The sequence below is a fragment of the Carcharhinus amblyrhynchos genome, chromosome 18 (assembly GCF_965287045.1).
Source record: "Carcharhinus amblyrhynchos chromosome 18, sCarAmb.v2.hapA, whole genome shotgun sequence".
NCBI lineage: Eukaryota > Metazoa > Chordata > Chondrichthyes > Carcharhiniformes > Carcharhinidae > Carcharhinus > Carcharhinus amblyrhynchos.
Window position 1 is genome coordinate 18,441,346 of NC_137341.1, and position 18,355 is coordinate 18,459,700.

The window sequence follows — 18,355 nt, forward strand, 5'->3', positions numbered from 1 at the left end:
CTCTCTCTCTCTCTCTCCCTCCCCCACTCTGCCCGCTCTCTCTCTCTCCCCCCCACTCTGCCCGCTCTCTCTCTCTCCCTCCCCCACTCTGCCCGCTCTCTCTCTCTCTCCCTCCCCCACTCTGCCCGCTCTCTCTCTCTCCCCCCCCACTCTGCCCGCTCTCCCTCTCTCCCTCCCCCACTCTGCCCGCTCTCTCTCTCCCTCCCCCACTCTGCCCGCTCTCTCTCTCTCCCTCCCCCTCTCTGCCCGCTCTCTCTCTCCCTCCCCCACTCTGCCCGCTCTCTCTCTCCCTCCCCCACTCTGCCCGCTCTCTCTCTCCCTCCCCCACTCTGCCCGCTCTCTCTCCCTCCCCCGCTCTCTCTCCCTCCCCCACTCTGCCCGCTCTCTCTCTCCCTCTCCCTCCCCCACTCTGCCCGCTCTCTCTCTCTCCCTCCCTCTGCCTGCTCTCTCTCCCCCTCTGCCCGCTCTCTCTCCCCCTCTGCCCGCTCTCTCTCTCTCCCTCTGCCTGCTCTCTCTCCCCCTCTGCCCGCTCTCTCTCCCCCTCTGCCCGCTCTCTCTCCCCCTCTGCCCGCTCTCTCTCCCCTCTGCCCGCTCTCTCTCCCCCTCTGCCCGCTCTCTCTCTCCCTCTGCCCGCTCTCTCTCTCCCTCTGCCCGCTCTCTCTCTCCCTCTGCCTGCTCTCTCTCTGCCCGCTCTCTCTCTGCCCGCTCTCTCTCTCCCTCTGCCCGCGCTCTCTCTCCCTCTCTGCCCGCTCTCTCTCCCTCTCTGCCCGCTCTCTCTCCCTCCCTCTGCCCGCTCTCTCTCTCTCCCTCCCCCACTCTGCCCGCTCTCTCTCTCTCCCTCCCCCACTCTGCCCGCTCTCTCTCTCTCCCTCCCCCACTCTGCCCGCTCTCTCTCTCTCCCTCCCCCACTCTGCCCGCTCTCTCCCTCCCTCTGCCCGCTCTCTCCCTCTCTCTCACTGCCCGCTCTCTCTCTCTCCCTCCCTCTGCCCGCTCTCTCTCTCTCCCTCTGCCCGCTCTCTCTCTCTCCCTCTGCCCGCTCTCTCTCTCTCCCTCTGCCCGCTCTCTCTCTCTCCCTCTGCCCGCTCTCTCTCTCTCCCTCTGCCCGCTCTCTCTCTCTCCCTCTGCCCGCTCTCTCTCTCTCCCTCTGCCCGCTCTCTCTCTCTCTCCCTCTGCCCGCTCTCTCTCTCCCTCTGCCCGCTCTCTCTCTCCCTCTGCCCGCTCTCTCTCTCTCTCCCTCTGCCCGCTCTCTCTCTCCCTCTGCCCGCTCTCTCTCTCCCTCTGCCCGCTCTCTCTCTCCCTCTGCCCGCTCTCTCTCTCCCTCTGCCCGCTCTCTCTCTCCCTCTGCCCGCTCTCTCTCTCCCCCTCTGCCCGCTCTCTCCCCCTCTGCCCGCTCTCTCCCCCTCTCTGCCCGCTCTCTCTCCCTCTCTGCCCTACTCTCTCTCTGCCCGCTCTCTGTCTCTCTGCCTCTGCCCGCTCACACTCTCTCCCTCTGCCTCTGCCCGCTCGCTCTCTCTCTCTGCTCGCTCTCTCTGCCTCTGCCCGCTCACACTCTCTCCCTCTGCCCGCTCACACTCTCTCCCTCTGCCCGCTCTCTCTCTCCCTCTGCCCGCTCTCTCTCTCCCTCTGCCCGCTTTCGCTCCCTCTCTGCCCGCTCTCTCTCCCTCCCTCTGCCCGCTCTCTCTCTCTCCCTCTCTGCTCGCTCTCTCTCTCTCACTGCCCGCTCTCTCTCCCTCTCGGCCCGCTCTCTCTCCCTCTCGGCCCGCTCTCTCTCCCTCTCTCACTGCCCGCTCTCTCTCTCTCTCTCTCACTGCCCGCTCTCTCTCTCTCTCTCACTGCCCGCTCTCTCTCCCTCTCTCACTGCCCACGCTCTCTCTCTCTCTCTGCCCGCTCTCTCTCTCTCACTGCCCGCTCTCTCTCTCTCTCACTGCCCGCTCTCTCTCTCTCTCTCTCACTGCCCGCTCTCTCTCTCTCTCACTGCCCGCTCTCTCTCTCTCTCTCTCACTGCCCGCTCTCTCTCTCTCTCTCTCACTGCCCGCTCTCTCTCTCTCTCTCTCACTGCCCGCTCTCTCTCTCTCTCTCTCACTGCCCGCTCTCTCTCTCTCTCTCTCACTGCCCGCTCTCTCTCTCTCTCTCTCTCACTGCCCGCTCTCTCTCTCTCTCTCTCTCTCTCACTGCCCGCTCTCTCTCTCTCTCTCTCTCACTGCCCGCTCTCTCTCTCTCTCTCTCACTGCCCGCTCTCTCTCTCTCTCTCTCACTGCCCGCTCTCTCTCTCTCTCACTGCCCGCTCTCTCTCTCTCTCTCTCACTGCCCGCTCTCTCTCTCTCTCTCACTGCCCGCTCTCTCTCTCTCTCTCACTGCCCGCTCTCTCTCTCTCTCACTGCCCGCTCTCTCTCTCTCTCACTGCCCGCTCTCTCTCTCACTGCCCGCTCTCTCTCTCTCACTGCCCGCTCTCTCTCTCTCTCTCTCTCACTGCCCGCTCTCTCTCTCTCTCTCTCACTGCCCGCTCTCTCTCTCTCACTGCCCGCTCTCTCTCTCTCTCACTGCCCGCTCTCTCTCTCTCACTGCCCGCTCTCTCTCTCTCTCTCTCTCACTGCCCGCTCTCTCTCTCTCTCTCTCTCACTGCCCGCTCTCTCTCTCTCTCTCTCTCACTGCCCGCTCTCTCTCTCTCTCTCTCTCACTGCCCGCTCTCTCTCTCTCTCTCTCTCACTGCCCGCTCTCTCTCTCTCTCTCTCTCACTGCCCGCTCTCTCTCTCTCTCTCTCACTGCCCGCTCTCTCTCTCTCACTGCCCGCTCTCTCTCTCTCTCACTGCCCGCTCTCTCTCTCTCTCTCACTGCCCGCTCTCTCTCTCTCTCTCACTGCCCGCTCTCTCTCTCTCTCTCTCTCTCTCACTGCCCGCTCTCTCTCTCTCTCTCACTGCCCGCTCTCTCTCTCTCTCACTGCCCGCTCTCTCTCTCTCACTGCCCGCTCTCTCTCTCTCACTGCCCGCTCTCTCTCTCTCACTGCCCGCTCTCTCTCTCTCACTGCCCGCTCTCTCTCTCTCTCACTGCCCGCTCTCTCTCTCTCACTGCCCGCTCTCTCTCTCTCTCTCTCACTGCCCGCTCTCTCTCTCTCTCTCACTGCCCGCTCTCTCTCTCTCTCTCACTGCCCGCTCTCTCTCTCTCTCACTGCCCGCTCTCTCTCTCTCTCTCTCACTGCCCGCTCTCTCTCTCTCTCTCACTGCCCGCTCTCTCTCTCTCACTGCCCGCTCTCTCTCTCTCACTGCCCGCTCTCTCTCTCTCACTGCCCGCTCTCTCTCTCTCACTGCCCGCTCTCTCTCTCTCTCTCTCACTGCCCGCTCTCTCTCTCTCACTGCCCGCTCTCTCTCTCTCACTGCCCGCTCTCTCTCTCTCTCTCACTGCCCGCTCTCTCTCTCTCTCACTGCCCGCTCTCTCTCTCTCACTGCCCGCTCTCTCTCTCTCACTGCCCGCTCTCTCTCTCCCATTGCCCGCTCTCTCTCTCCCATTGCCCGCTCTCTGCCCACTGTCTCTGCCCACTGTCTCTGCCCACTCTCTGCCCGCACTCTCTCTCCCTCTGCCCCTCTCTCCCTCCCATGGCCCACTCTCTCTCCATCTCTCTGCCCACACTCTGCCCGCTCTCTCTCCCTCTGCCCCCTCTCTCCCCCCCTCTACCCACACTCTCTGCCCTGTCTCTCTCCCTCCCCCCTGCCCTCTCTCTCTCATAAGAACATAGCCCTTCGAGCCTGCCCCACCATTCAATAAGATCATGGCTGATCTGTCGTGGCTCAGTTCCACATTCCCGCTTTCTCCCCATAACCCTTAATCCCCTCGCTTATCAAAAACCCATCAACCCGCGTCTTAAAAATATTTAGCGAGGCAGCCTCCACCACTTCAACAGGCAGAGAATTCCAGAGATTCACCACCCTTTGAGTGAAGAAGTTCCTCCTCAACTCCGTTCTAAACCGCCCCCCCCTTTATCTTGAGTCTGTGCCCCCTAGTCCTACTGTCCTTTCTGAGCGGGAAGAGTCTCTCCACCTCTATCCTATCCATCCCATTCATCATCTTATACGTTCTCAATGAGATCTCCCCTCATTCTTCTAAACTCTAACGAGTACAAGCCTAGTTTATTCAGCCTCTCCTCATAGCTCAACCCCCTCAACTCCAGTATTAGCCTAGTAAACCTCCTCTGCACTCCCTCCAAGGCCAAAATATCCTTGCGTGTGCGGCGACCAAAACAGCACACAGTACTCCAGCTGCGGCCTCACCAATGCCCTATACAGTTGCAGCAAGACCTCCCTACTTTTATATTCAATCCCCCTCGCTATGAAGGCCAGCATCCCATTTGCCTTCCTGACCACCTGCTGCACCTGCAAGCTGGGTTTTTGCGACTCATGCACAAGGACCCCCAGGTCCCTCTGCACCGTCGCCTGCTGCAGTTTTTCACCACGTAAGTAATAGTCCTTCCTACCATTATTCCTACCAAAGTGGACCACCTCACATTTGCCAACATTAAATTCCATTTGCCAATTCCTGGCCCATTCGCCCAGCCTATCTCGATCCTTCTGCAGACTCTCCACACCCTCCGCACAATTTGCCGTTCCACCAATCTTGGTGTCATCAGCAAATTTCGACACCCTACACTCGGTTCCCTCCTCCAGATCATCTATATAAATGGTAAATAGCTGAGGCCCCAGCACCGACCCCTGGGGCACTCCACTAGTCACCATCCGCCAATCCGAATAGCACTCGTTGATCCCCACTCTCTGCCTCCTATTTGACAACCAATCCTCTATCCACACCCCCTTACCTTCTGCAATAACCTCTTGTGAGGCACCTTGTCTCTCTCCCTCCCCCCTGCCCTCTCTCTCCCCCTCCCTCTCCCCCTCCACCCTGCCCTCTCTCTCTTCCTCTGTCCTGCCCACTCTCTCTCCCTCTGCCTCTCTCTCCCCCTCTGCCCACACTCTCTCTCTCTACCCCTGCCCTCTCTCTCTCCCTCCCTCCCCCTCTGCCCTCTCTCTCCCCACTCTCTGCCCTCTCTCTCCCCCCGCCCCTCCTCTGCCCTCTCTCTCCCTCCCTCTGCCCTCTCTCTCCCCCCCGCCCTCTCTCTCCCCTCCTCTGCCCTCTCTCTCCCTCCCGCCCTCTCTCTCCCCTCCTCTGCCCTCTCTCTCCCTCCCTCTCCCCCCCCTGCCCTCTCTCTCCCCTCCTCTGCCCTCTCTCTCCCCTCCTCTGCCCTCTCTCTCCCTCCCCCCCGCTCTCTCTCTCCCCCTCCGCTCTCCCTCTGCCCTCTCTCTCCCCCTCTGCCCTCTCTCCCTTGCTCTCTCTCTCCCCCTCTACCCACACTCTCTGCCTTCTCTCTCCCCCTCGGCCCTCTCTCCCCCTCGTTCTCTCCCACCTCTCCACACTCTCTGCCCTCTCTCGCTCCCTCTGCCCTCTCTCTGCCCCCCTCTGCCCTCTCTCTCCCCCCCCGCCCTCTCTTTCTGTCTCCCTCCCCCCCCGCTCTCTCTCTCCCCGTCCCCCCCTCTGCTCTCTCTCTCCCCGTCCCCCCCTCTGCTCTCTCTCTCCCCGTCCCCCCCTCTGCTCTCTCTCTCCCCGTCCCCCCCTCTGCTCTCTCTCTCCCCGTCCCCCCCTCTGCTCTCTCTCTCCCCGTCCCCCCCTCTGCTCTCTCTCTTCCCCTCTGCTCCCCCTCTGCCCTCTCTCTCCCCCTCTGCCCCCCCTCTGCCCTCTCTCTCCCCCTCTGCCCTCCCTCTGCCCTCTCTCTCCCCCTCTGCCCTCTCTCTCCCCCTCTGCCCTCTCTCTCCCCCTCTGCCCTCTCTCTCCCTCACCCCACATCTCTGCCCTCTCTCTCTCCCGCTTTCTCTCTCTCTCCACCCTCTCTCCCCCCTGCCCTCTCTCTCCCCCCCCCGCCCTCTCTCCCCCCCTCTGCCCTCTCTCTCCCCCCCTCTGCCCTCTCTCTCCCCCCCTCTGCCCTCTCTCTCCCCCCCTCTGCCCTCTCTCTCCCTTCCCCCCCGCTCTCTCTCCCTCCCCCCTGCTCTCTCTCCCTCCCCCCCCGCTCTCTCTCCCTCCCCCCCGCTCTCTCTCCCTCCCCCCCACTCTCTCTCCCTCCCCCCCGCTCTCTCTCTCCCCTTCCCCCCCCGCTCTCTCTCTCCCCTTCCCCCCCCGCTCTCTCTCTCCCCTTCCCCCCCCGCTCTCTCTCTCCCCTTCCCCCCCCGCTCTCTCTCTCCCCTTCCCCCCCGCTCTCTCTCTCCCCTTCCCCCCCCGCTCTCTCTCTCCCCTTCCCCCCCCGCTCTCTCTCTCCCCTTCCCCCCCCCGCTCTCTCTCTCCCCTTCCCCCCCCGCTCTCTCTCTCCCCTTCCCCCCCCGCTCTCTCTCTCCCCTTCCCCCCCCGCTCTCTCTCTCCCCTTCCCCCCCCGCTCTCTCTCTCCCCTTCCCCCCCCGCTCTCTCTCTCCCCTTCCCCCCCCCGCTCTCTCTCTCCCCTTCCCCCCCCGCTCTCTCTCTCCCCGTCCCCCTCTCTGCTCTCTCTCTCCCCGTCCCCCCCTCTGCTCTCTCCCCGTCCCCCCCTCTGCTCTCTCTCTCCCCGTCCCCCCCTCTGCTCTCTCCCCGTCCCCCCTCTGCTCTCTCCCCGTCCCCCCCTCTGCTCTCTCCCCGTCCCCCCCCGCTCTCTCTCTCCCCGTCCCCCTCTCTGCTCTCTCCCCGTCCCCCTCTCTGCTCTCTCTCTCCCCGTCCCCCCCTCTGCTCTCTCCCCGTCCCCCCCTCTGCTCTCTCCCCTTCCCCCCCCGCTCTCTCTCTCCCCGTCCCCCTCTCTGCTCTCTCCCCGTCCCCCTCTCTGCTCTCTCCCCGTCCCCTCTCTGCTCTCTCTCTCCCCGTCCCCCCCTCTGCTCTCTCCCCGTCCCCCCCTCTGCTCTCTCCCCTTCCCCCCCCGCTCTCTCTCTCCCCGTCCCCCTCTCTGCTCTCTCCCCGTCCCCCCCTCTGCTCTCTCCCCGTCCCCCCCTCTGCTCTCTCTCTCCCCATTTATATAGATGATCTGGAGGAGGGAACCGAGTGCAGGGTGTCGAAATTTGCTGATGACACCAAGATTGGGGGAAAGGCAAATTGTGCGGAGGGTGTGGAGAGTCTGCAGAAGGATCTAGATAGGCTGGGCGAATGGGCCAGGAAATGGCAAATGGAATTTAATGTTGGCAAGTGTGAGGTGATCCACTTTGGTAGGAAGAATGGTAGGAAGGACTATTACTTACGTGGCGAAAAACTGCAGCAGGCGACGGTGCAGAGGGACCTCGGGGTCCTTGTGCATGAGTCGCAAAAACCCAGCTTGCAGGTGCAGCAGGTGGTCAGGAAGGCGAATGGGATGCTGGCCTTCATAGCGAGGGGGATTGAATATAAAAGTAGGGAGGTCTTGCTGCAGCTGTATAGGGCATTGGTGAGGCCGCAGCTGGAGTACTGTGTGCAGTTTTGGGCGCCGCACCTGCGCAAGGATATTTTGGCCCTGGAGGGAGTGCAGAGGAGGTTTACTAGGCTGATACCGGAGTTGAGGGGATTGAGCTATGAGGAGAGGCTGAATAAACTAGGCTTGTACTCGTTAGAGTTTAGAAGAATGAGGGGAGATCTCATTGAGACGTATAAGATGATGAATGGGATGGATAGGATAGAGGTGGAGAGACTCTTCCCGCTCAAAAAAGACAGCAGGACGAGGGGGCACAGCCTCAAGATAAAGGGGGAGGCGGTTTAGAACGGAGTTGAGGAGGAACTTCTTCACTCAAAGGGTGGTGAATCTCTGGAATTCTCTGCCCGTTGAAGTGGTGGAGGCTGCCTCGCTAAATATTTTTAAGAAGCGGGTTGATGGGTTCTTGATAAGAGAGGGGATTAAGGGTTATGGGGAGAGGGCGGGAAAGTGGAACTGAGCCACAACAGATCAGCCATGATCTTGTTGAATGGCGGGGCAGGCTCGAGGGGCTAGATGGCCTACTCCTGCTCCTATTTCTTATGTTCTTATGTCCCCCTCTCTGCTCTCTCCCCGTCCCCCCCTCTGCTCTCCCCGTCCCCCCCTCTGCTCTCTCCCCGTCCCCGCCTCTGCTCTCTCCCCGTCCCCCCTCTGCTCTCTCCCCGTCCCCCCCTCTGCTCTCTCTCTCCCCCGTCCCCCCCTCTGCTCTCTCTCTCCCCGTCCCCCCCTCTGCTCTCTCTCTCCCCGTCCCCCCCTCTGCTCTCTCTCTCCCGTCCCCCCCCGCCCTCTCTCTCCCCGTCCCCCCGCCCTCTCTCTCTCCCGTCCCCCCCCGCCTCTCTCTCTCTCCCGTCCCCCCCCGCCCTCTCTCTCTCCCCCCCTCTGCCCTCTCTCTCTCCCCCCCTCTGCCCTCTCTCTCTCCCCCCCTCTGCCCTCTCTCTCTCCCCCCCTCTGCCCTCTCTCTCTCCCCCCCTCTGCCCTCTCTCTCTCCCCCCCTCTGCCCTCTCTCTCTCCCCCCCTCTGCCCTCTCTCTCTCCCCCCCTCTGCCCTCTCTCTCCCCCCCTCTGCCCTCTCTCTCTCCCCCCCTCTGCCCTCTCTCTCTCCCCCCCTCTGCCCTCTCTCTCTCCCCCCCTCTGCCCTCTCTCTCTCCCCCCCTCTGCCCTCTCTCTCTCCCCCCCTCTGCCCTCTCTCTCTCCCCCCCTCTGCCCTTTCTCTCTCTCCCCCCTCTGCTCTCTCTCCCTCTCCCCTCTCTCCCTCTCCCCTCTCTGCCCTCTCTCCCTCGCTGTCTCTCTCCCCTCTCGCCCTCTCTCCCTCGCTGTCTCTCTCCCCCTCTGCCCTCTCTCCCCCCCTCTCTCCCTCTGCCCTCTCTCCCTCCCCCTCTACCCACACTTTCTGCCCTCTCTCTCTCTCTCCTCTGCCCTCTCTCTCCCCCTCTGCCCTCTCCCCCTCTGCCCTCTCTCTCCCCTCTCTCTCCCCCCCTCTGCCCTCTCTCTCCCTCTCTCTCCCCCTCTGCCCTCTCTCTCTCCCTCTCTCTCCCCCTCTGCCCTCTCTCTCCCCCTCTGCCCTCTCTCTCCCTCTCTCTCCCCCTCTGCCCTCTCTCTCCCCCTCTGCCCTCTCTCTCCCTCTCTCTCCCCTCTCTCTCCCTCTCTCTCCCCTCTCTCTCCCCCTCTGCCCTCTCTCTCCCCCTCTGCCCTCTCTCTCCCTCTCTCCCCCTCTGCCCTCTCTCTCTCCCCCTCTGCCCTCTCTCTCCCCCTCTGCCCTCTCTCTCCCCCTCTGCCCTCTCTCTCCCTCTCTCTTCTCTCCCCCCTCTGCCCTCTCTCTCCCTCTCTCTCCCCCTCTGCCCTCTCTCTCCCCCTCTGCCCTCTCTCTCCCTCTCTCCCCCTCTGCCCTCTCTCTCTCCCCCTCTGCCCTCTCTCTCTCCCCCTCTCTCCCCCCCTCTGCCCTCTCTCTCTCCCCCCCTCTGCCCTCTCTCTCTCCCCCCCTCTGCCCTCTCTCTCTCCCCCTCTGCCCTCTCTCTCTCTCTCCCCCTCTGCCCTCTCTCTCTCTCTCCCCCTCTGCCCTCTCTCTCTCCCTCCCCCTCTGCCCTCTCTCTCTCCCTCCCCCTCTGCCCTCTCTCTCTCCCTCTCTCTCCCCCTCTGCCCTCTCTCTCTCTCTCTCTCTCTCCCCCTCTGCCCTCTCTCTCTTCCCCCCTCTCTCCCCCTCTGCCCTCTCTCTCTTCCCCCCTCTCTCTCTCCCCCTCTGCCCTCTCTCTCCCTCTGCCCTCTCTCTCCCCCTCTGCCCTCTCTCTCTCCCTCTCTCTCTTCCCCCCTCTCTCTCTTTCTCCTTGCTTGTGGATTATTAATTGCAGTTGAATAGATAAATAAGGAGATTCATCACCCCCGCGCGGCGCCCCCTACCTGTCGTGAGCGCCGGCCAGGCGGTGCCGGGGGCGCGCTCTCCCTGCTGTGCACACGCTCAGTTCCGGGAGCGCTGACGTCACTGGCTGTTTGCCCATGTGACTTCATTCATGAAAATTCCAGAACGTCACGTGGGCTCTGGGAGTGGCGGGAAAAGTTCAAACATTTGCAACATCAGTGATACAGAGTAATAACCAGAAAAATACTGCATCTAAATTATAATTACATAATATATATAAATTATATAAAATACTTTGTCTAAATTAAAGGCTGAATATCAGTCATATATAGATCGCTATACGTAAATTTATATATAAATTGAAATTATATGTTTCATGGAAAATTTGAAATAATTGCACAAGAGAATGCAAGGTGCTGAAATAGATTCTTTTTGATGGTTAGCATGCAGAATGCTCTGGCATAGAGAATCCTTAATTGAAGCAAATTTTATCAATTATTTTAAAAGAGGATTACTTCATAAAGGAGAAACAAAGAGTACAAGAGATTGGCAGTGGAATGGGAGTAGACTAGATAGGTGATGAGAATGAATACCACTGCAGACCTGAGAGGTCTGTTTTGATGCTGTAAGGTTCAATGAATCTATAAGGCATTTAGAATCATGGAATCCTGACAGCACAGAAGGAGGCTGTTTGACCCATCTAGTCTGCACCGACCACAATCCCACTCAGGCCCCCATTCCCGTAGCCCCACACATTTACCCTGCTAGTCCCCCTGACACTAAGGTCAATTTAACATGGTCAACCAACCTAACCCGCACATCTTTAGACTGTGGGAGGAAACCGGAGCACCTGGAGGAAACCCATACAGACACAGGGGGGATGTGCAAACTCCACACAGTGACCAAGGCCGGAATTGAACTTGGGTCCCTGGCACTGTGAGGCAACAGTGCTAACCACTGTGCCACCATGCCATCCTCGGTGGCTACCATGGTGACTGTGTCTAAATGAATGAAAGTGAAATTCAGCTTCCCTGGTTGCTAGAATGGGCATGTCAAATGGGAAATCAAAGTATTTTAGTCAACCGTCCCAAAGATGTCATTAGCTCATAACATGTGCAAAAAAGCTAGGTGATATAGGGATGCGGGTGCAAGGAGAGACGTTATACAGAGATATGAAGCAGTCGGATTGGCATACAATGCTAAATGCTTCACTGACATCCTCTAGAAGAAACCTTCTATCTTTACCTGGCCTGAATTTTGATGTTTCAGTTTCTCCAGTCCCGTATCAGCCATGAATCTATACCCTCCTGTCCCAAAGGTGAGTGTCCTACAACTTAACCACAACGATAATAAGGTGCTGACGAACCTAAACAGATACTGACTGAGATACACTCTTGCTGGTGTGAAAAAAGGATTCCAATTAGTTTTCTTAATAATTGTATATAAGTTGGAGAGGGAGAGGTGGGGGCATGGATTTATTTCCAGATTCTATGTCACGCTGCATTAAAGTCTCATTGATTCAACTGGATTTTTATTCTTTTCCTAACCATTGGAATGAGTTATGGGAATGATATAAATTCCCGATGATGGAAAATCACAGACAGGGCCAGCTATTGAAAATCACCTTATTCCTGTTGCTATGTCATGTCAAGCCAATTCTCTGATGAAGAATTTTCCAGCTCTGACAAAGGGTTACCCAGACACGAAACATTGGCTCTATTCTCTCTCCACAGATGCTGTCAGACCTGCTGAGATTATCCAGCATTTTCTGTTTTTGTGGCAACAATTCTTCCAGTCTGGAAAAAAATACTGACAGAAGAGGAGGAATTCCCCAAATTCCTTGAAGGAATGCGCAGTATAGGTTGATTGGCCATGCGAAATTGCCCCTTCGTGTCTCAAGAAGTGTAGTTTAGGGGGATTAGTGGAGTAAATGTGTGGATTACAAGGATAAGGTCTGTGGTAAGATGCACTGTCAGAGAGTCAGTGCAGAATTGATGGGCTAAATGGCCTGCTTCTGCAGTGTAGGGAATCTATGAAATATTTTCCTCACGATTTTCCTCCTCAAGTCCTCACAGCATTGACTGCTTGCTGGGCTGGCTACCTCTCCATGGAACACAGTTGATCTTTTGCCCTATGTTGCCAGACTTTGTGCATGAGCCTAGGGCGTTATGTGCCACAGACTGTTCAGCTTTGGGAGTTGTCATCACAGCCCAGTCCAATCCTGCCTTTGTGCAACATTCTTACAGGCACACTTTGCATAATAGAGTCAGTTAGACAGGGGTCAGGGGAAGTAACCCTCCCAGATGTGTCTCCTTCCTACCTCCAGGACTGAGGCTGCATGTTAGGCTCTGATTGATTTTGACAATTGACTAGGAACCAGGGATCAAACCTCAGGTCTATCTGGCTCACACTGCATGGACTGGAGCAGTTCAAAAAGGCAGCTTCAAATTCCATTCCAGAGACTTCAACACAAGACCTATACTAATACTCCCAATGCAGTACTGAGGGACTGCTACACTGTTGGAAATCCTGCCCTTCTGATGAAACATTAAATCATGTATGGTGTCGCAATAAAACAAAAATCTATGGCACATATTTCAGAGGAAAAAAGGTATTTTCCCTCACTAACTAGGCGAATATTTATCCAATAACTCACACCAGTAAAAAAAAACAGATTATCTGGTCAACATCTCATGGCAGCTTACAGATCTTGCAACTATTGCAAACCACAACAACAAAATGCCTTCAACATATTAAAATGTTTCAAAGTGCTTCTAAGGGATATTATCAATCAAAATTTAACACTGAGCTATGTATGGAGTTATTAGGGCAGGTGACCATAAACCTGCTCACAAAGGTAGGTTTTAAGGAGTATCTTAAAGGAAGAGAGAAAGAGGTAGAGAAGCTGATATATAATACACATATAGTATATAGAGATACCTGAACTGTGGCCACCAACGGTGGAACGATTAAATTCAGGCATTTTAATCACAAGAAACTAGAATTGAAGGAGTACCGGTATTTCAAAGGGTTATGGGGATGGAGGAGATTATGGAAATGGACAGCAGCAAGGCCACTGAGGCATTTGAAGACAAAGGGAACGGCATTTAAAATGGAGGCATTGCCTGACTTGGGGCCACTAAGCTGTCCTCACACAGAAAGAATTAGAGGGAATTCTGAACCCACCTCTATTGGTTTGAGCATGTCAGTTCCCCACTGTGGCTTTACAGCATTCAGTCTGACACACCCAATGGCCCTCCATTTACTGGGTTAGTTGCAGCTGGTGATTCATTGGTTGAGATGTGTCCTTTCTCTCTACACTTTGAGTCCATGGAAGAACCGGTTAAGAAAAGCACTGGCTAGAATAAAAGGGCTGGTTTCCCAGAATGAAAAACAACATGTTCCTATGCTGGCTTCCTCATCATCACATTTCTATCTGATACCAGGGCCATTGTAAATGTCACTGGGCACATGAAAGAATTAGAGCCATAGGCTATGTTGGACATTATAAATAAACAAGGTGCAGTGCAAAGGCAAGAAACAGTGCAACCTTTTCACTCAAAACATAACCAGGGTTGGGAAATAAGTTAAGAGGAAAGGCTAAAGAAGTAAAAAGACTGGCATTTGTGTAGCATCTTTCACAATCTCAAGACATCACAAAGTGCTTTACAGCCACGGAAGTATTCTTGAAGTGTAGTCACTGTCGTGGCATAAGTAGAATGATCAACCATACAGTATTTTACAGGGTTATCCCATATTTCTGACATTCATCCCTTGTTCAGTAGGAAATCTCCCCAGGATCCCATTTGTCCTGTGCTGTATTTTCACGAGTGCCCCAAATTCCAGTGACGCTGACAGACCAGAAGGTTTTGGTGGGACTCTCCTTTTGCTGCCTCTGGCTTTTTGTCACTGGGTAGCAGCTGCACTGGGTCCAGTACTCTCACCACAAGAAGAAGGAGTGAGGATGGCATGAGGTGAGGCTACCCAGGGAAGCTTGAGTGTCAGTGGTACGAGCAGGCTGAGCAAGATAGTATTGGCAATAGCGGCAATACTGGGTTAAGATTGGAGTGAGGAGAGAGCTACAGCAAATGGACTGACCCTGATGACACTTGGGGCTCTCCCAAACCACTTAAAATATTGATTTGCAGTTTTGACATTAGCCATTTTGTCTTAACAAGTAATTTCACTTTGAGTCTAGAGATTTTCAAACCATTACAGTCAAATGTATGGTAAGTTGGATCAACTCTAAAGGGTCACAATAAAGTAACATTTACTATAGGATTTTATATTTACATCAAGCTTTTATCGGGATTAGCTATGCATGAATGGTATGAATCATCAAAAATAATATATTAACACAAATTATATATACATGCAAAGTAACAAAATGTAGTTCACAAATTTTAACTGCAAGATTATCTCAATGTTCACAGGTGAAATTACAGAGTTAAAGTGAGCAAATGAATCCAGGTTGCATAAATAGATCAAGTTATTTCAGTACTCTGGAGCCATGTATGCATCAGTATTTGTGGGAAAAGCTTATCTTTAACATATTTTCAATCTTGACTGAGTATCTATTTTCAATGAAAATATGGAGAAAATGGTACATCAGAGTGTTGCATTTCAAAGTGAAAATGCTATGGCTCCTCACTGTGAGAAGTGGGACACTCAACAAACTCCCCATCCCTGTCCCTCAGGCTTGTTCTCTGTGTTCCCTCACATTATCCCAAGTACTCCTTATTTTTTTTCGCAAACTTGGTCACTCTGACTATGGGAAACGCAGCCCACAGCAATCTCCTACAAACAGCAATGGGACAAAGACCAGATAATCTGTTTTAGATGTCATTTGGGAGATGAGTATTGGCCAGGGCACCGGGGGGACATCTCCTGCTCTTCTTTGGAATACTATCATGAGGTCTTTTAAGCCCAACAGAGCGGGTGGACAGAGTAAAAACAGAAAATGCTAGAAACATGCAGCAGGTATGGCAGCTTCTGTGAAACGAGAAATAGAGTTAATGTTTGAAGTCTGTGACCTTTCGCTAGAGCTTGTTTTTATTTTTTTTATTTTATTTCAGACATCCAAAATAATTTGCTTTTGATTTGAAGCCATCGTTTAATGTCTCTTCTAAAAAATGGCACCTCCACTGGGCAGCCCACCCCCTACACTATGCTAGGGTGTCAACCTTGAGTGTCTATTGTGGGACCTGATAATCAGGTATGTTTCTACGTATAGGAGTTGAGGGAGACATATGATCGAAAGTCTTAGAGATCTGTCGTTATATTGTGGGCTTATTGAGACTAATTACTGTTCATAGAAATCACAATGTCATTGTGTACCATTTTATTCCATTAGCCAGAAGAATAAACAAAGCAGCAAATTTAATAGTAATGGTATACAGTTTTCTGGAGTATTTGAGACCCACATGAGCCTGGGTCTGTGCTATGTTGGTCAGTCCTAGCCAGAATGGTGTTGATAGGGGTGGTTTGTGAGCTTGCTTTGCCAAAGGCTGAAAGTCAGAAAGTTTCTCGCTATTAATCGCTGTTCACAATCCCTTCTAGAATTGTGTGTGGAGACTGGGTGAAAACAGAGTGAGATTTGACTTAATTCCTCTTGCTCTCCTTCTGTCGTTGTGGTTAGATGGTTTTCTGTAACTCCATATCAAGATGTACATGTGATACGAGTGAGAAGGACTCAGCTGAATCGGAATTGATGCAGCACAGGGGAGGCCATTTGACCATTGTACCTGCACTGGCTCCTTGAATGAGTTATCTGATCAGTCTCACTCTCCTGTGCCCTTTCCATATAGCCCTGCATTTCCTTGCCCCTACAGTGTTTATCCAATTCCTGACTGAAAGCTTTTCATTGACTCTGACTCTACAGTAGTGCATTCCAGACCATCATAACTTATTGCGTGAAAAAGGAAAATTCCTCATCTTGCTCTGACTCTTTTATCAATTCTCATAAGTCCGCGTCATCTGTTTCCCACTGATGGAAGCAGCTTCTCCCTATTTACTCTATAGAAATCTCTCAGGAGGTACCATGCCCTGCTAAAACATACTGTAACAATCAGGGAGCAGACTTGCTTACTTTCTCAACTCAGGACACCCATCAGTCAATGAAGTACTTTTGAAGTGTAGTCACTATCGCAGAAAACATGGCAGCGATTTGCACAAAACAAATTCTCACAAACAGAAATTTAATAATCATTGGATAATCTGTTTTAGTGTTGTTGGTCAGGACACCAGAGGGAACTCCCCTGCCTTTCTTCAACATACTGTCATTGAGGTTTTGACATCCAGCTCAGAGGGCAGACTTGATTTAACATCTCAACCTCATTCAAAAAGATAACACCTCCAAATCTTTCCTGGTTATTGCATTGGGAGGTCAGTCTGGATTGTTGTGCTCAGTGGACTTGAGCCCACAATCTTCTGACTGAGAGGCAAGAGTGCTATCAACTGAGCCATAGCTGACATAATAGTGTAAAGGATATGGAAGAAACATTAGCAGAGAATTTAAAAAGCATAATTAAATTTACACATCTGCGGTTAATGCAGGTTGTCATTTTGCTCGGAGCTGCAAACCTTCAATGGCTCAGTAGCACCACTAGCGGGAACCTGGCAGTACTACACCTTGATGCCAATTATTCATAAGAAAGGTCAGGTTGCTTCTGTGCAGAGAGAAACAGTTCACATTTCAGACGTGACCTTTCATCAGAAGTGGAAAAAGTTTGTAATGAAATAGATTTTAAATAAGGAGGGGGTAGGAGAAAAAGAAGAACAAGTAGGAAGGTCTGTGATCGGTTGAAGTGCTGGAGAGACTACATAAAAACAAGGTTGATAGTGTAATGTGAAAGGAAATAATGAAGGGAAAAGTAAGGAAGCAAAAGATGTGACCAAAGGAGTTATGAATGACAGGATCCTGAATAGCTGCCATCCAAAAGCAACAAAATGAAAACACATTACCACTTTTACAAGTATTCTGGCAGCTCTCCCAAGGGGTCAGGTTGGCTATTTGACTAGGGTGTGCAGTCACACTGACTTTGGCTTCATTGACACCCTCTATCCAGGAGAAGGGTCTTTGGATTGTGATCCAGGGATCAGGGTCTGACTGGCTCTTCCTCGCTGTAGCCAATACCTCAGCAGCAGAGATCAAGCAACCCAATGCTGGACTGGATTCTGAATCTACGTTAAAAGTGCTATATTAACGCAAATCGGGAGGAGGCTCGGTAACCAGTGTACATGATGTTAAGATAATTGTTGAAAGAACTTGGAAGGAAGATGAAAAAACTTTTATCTTACGCAGCACATTGTAATGATCTGGAAAGCCCTACCCGAAACGGTCACAAAGAGTCAATAATCACTTTCTAAGAGTTTGGTAAATAGTTCAAAGGGAGAAAGTTGTAGAGGTGTGGGGAAAGAACAGGGGGAGCGGGGGGGATTAGGCTAATTAGTAGGTCCTTCAAAGAGTCAGCAAAGGCATTATAGGCAAGACAGTCTCCTTCTGTACTGTAAGATTCTATGGAGTTGCTGTTCCTAACCTCTCAGTTAGTCATCAAACAACGTTTGGAACCAATCAGCATCAGAAGGCAATTTCACAGAGTAAATCACAAGCCCTTGGGCACAGCCGTCTGAATATCATTCAGCCTTTTCTCCTGCACTAGTTAAACCCTTTTTTTGCTGGTGCAGACTGGATCAGCTCATGATGCAACTTCCTCTTAAAGGTTAAAGTTCCTGTCGAGAGCTGCGCTGTAAGTGGGTGAGGAATTGATAAGTCTGGCCAAAGTGTTAATTCATTTCACTGGTTGAGGTTTGTGTCCTATTAAATTCCAGTTTCTTAGCAGAGAACCAAAAAGAGGAGATTTGGGCACAGAATCATTGTACGGAGATTGATGTGAGTGTCATATTTCTTTTATACTGGACTGTAGTGAAGGATGAAGTTACACTTTGACTTAGCAGGAGAGATTTTCAAAGGCTAATATATGGAAACCCAAAACCCATTGTAGATTAGGTGAATTGGCCATGCTCAACTGCCCTTGTGTAGATTAGATGGACTAGCCATGGTAAATGTGTGGGGTTATGGGGATAGGGTGGGGGAAGAGGGCCTGGGTAAGACACTCTGTCAGAGAGTCGGTGCAGACTCAATGGGCTGAATGGCTGCTTTCTGCACTGTAGGTGATTCTAAGGTACATGGGAACAGAAGTAGGCCAGTTAGCCTTTCGATTCTGTCCTCCCATTCCATTAGATCATGAATGACTTGTAAACACCATCTACCAGTTTGGATTCTGTAATTCTCAATATTTTGCTACACCAGAAGGCCTGGCATATTGCTGCCCTTTGAGACACATCTATAAAATGCCACACACACTTGAATCAGCTGAGACCACTCTTAAACTCTGAGACAGGAGATTGTGTTCAAGTCTCATTCTAAGAGAATTGAGCACAAAATTCACATTGACACCCCAGTGAGTTGCTGAGGGACTGCTGAAATGTTTGAGGTGCCCCAGCTTTGGATGAGACATTTAAAGCGAAGCCCTGTCTGCCCTCTCAGGTGGTTATTAAAATATTCATGTT

At 53.3% G+C, this 18,355-nt stretch overlaps 1 protein-coding gene across 5 annotated transcripts in view; it reads left to right on the forward strand.

Moving 5' to 3' along the window:
- mettl4 (methyltransferase 4, N6-adenosine) overlaps positions 1 to 18,355 on the forward strand; it is a 52,461-nt gene that overhangs the window by 28,156 nt on the left and 5,950 nt on the right. For 2 of the 5 annotated variants that reach the window (XM_080206451.1, XM_080206452.1), the window contains exon 1: positions 17,539 to 17,675. The exons of 1 other annotated variant lie outside the window; for it this stretch is intronic. The gene's annotated coding sequence lies outside the window, so the exon portion shown is untranslated. 2 more of the 5 variants (XM_080206454.1, XM_080206455.1) reach the window with 2 other exon arrangements.